The following is a 1,165-nucleotide window of genomic DNA, read 5'->3' on the forward strand; positions in this document are numbered from 1 at the left end:
TTTGCTAAAGGCATTGTCATGAAAACCAAAAGCCAACCCTCTCACCAACTGGGAAAAAGTATTCGCAAAAATTATATATTTGATGGGGTGTTCAGATGGCTTAGTTGGTTAAGTGTTGGACTCTTAGTTTCCACTCAGGTCATGATCTCCAGGTGTTGAGATTGAGCCGGGAGTTGGGCTCCCCACTCAGCTGGGAGTCTGCTTCTCTCCCTCTCCCTTTGGCCCTCCCCCCCAACTCTCTCTCTTTCTCTCAAATAAATAAATAATTTAAAAAAATAATATATTTGAGGCAAGTGACTGCTTGCTGGATGTAGCCACGGGTCGTGTGACCAAAAGGGCTCCCCACAGACATTGTCCCTCCTCAGCAGGTCCTCAGCGCCCTGCCCCACCCTGGCCATGGGGTGCTGCTACAGCAGCCAGAACAAGGACTCGAACCAGGACTGAGAGGAACAGAAGCTGCTGCTGGACCCTAGCAGATGCCCCCACCAAAGCTCTCAATGGAGTGAGCCCAACTACCACAGCCTGCCTCCCACTCGCACAGATGAGCTGCTCTCCTCCAGCCTTGCTAAGACAGCCAGCAGCATCACTGGTGTGTCTGCTCCTGCAGACTCCCAGGACATGGAGCAGCATGAGTACATGGACTGGGCAAGGCAGTACAGCACCCGCTCAGCTGTGCTGAGCAGCAGCCTGATCCACAGGAAGAAGCTGCCCCCGCTGCCATGTCTCTCACCAGCCAGCCCCACCAAGTGCTGGCCAACAAGCCCATCCCCCTCTCCGATCTACAGCATGTCTCCAGGATAACTGCTTATGCCACAGTGTACTTTCTCGGATCTGAGTGGATGCAAAAGAGGAGCTGGTTGTACAGTTTGGGATCCCATGAAGAGAGGAATCCTTGCACAGCTCTTCTTCTCCTCTCTTCAGCCCAACTCCACCTTGCCTCCCCTGACCTCCAGCCTCACCATGGCTTACACAGAACCCTAACTTGCTACTAAGCACAGAGAAGACTATGGAGGAAGAGTGAGGCTGGAAGCCTGAGCATATGAAGATGGAGTAAGGGAAGGCAGAACCATTTGGGACTGGCCTTCAAAGCCCTGGCCCGGGATGGGGTGGGGGTCAAAAGGTTAGGGTCTAGTAGGTCTCCACTGGGAAGGTGGAGGTACCACTG

At 53.5% G+C, this 1,165-nt stretch overlaps 1 pseudogene; it reads left to right on the forward strand.

The window, feature by feature from the left end:
- The first annotated feature begins 396 nt into the window (after positions 1–396).
- LOC112823022 (ragulator complex protein LAMTOR1 pseudogene) lies at positions 397–880 on the forward strand (annotated as a pseudogene).
- Positions 881–1,165: the final 285 nt, after the last annotated feature.

Source organism: Callorhinus ursinus, unplaced genomic scaffold (assembly GCF_003265705.2).
Source record: "Callorhinus ursinus isolate GAN/ISIS: 27379988/994484 unplaced genomic scaffold, GSC_fseal_2.0 scaffold5, whole genome shotgun sequence".
Taxonomy (NCBI): Eukaryota; Metazoa; Chordata; class Mammalia; order Carnivora; family Otariidae; genus Callorhinus; species Callorhinus ursinus.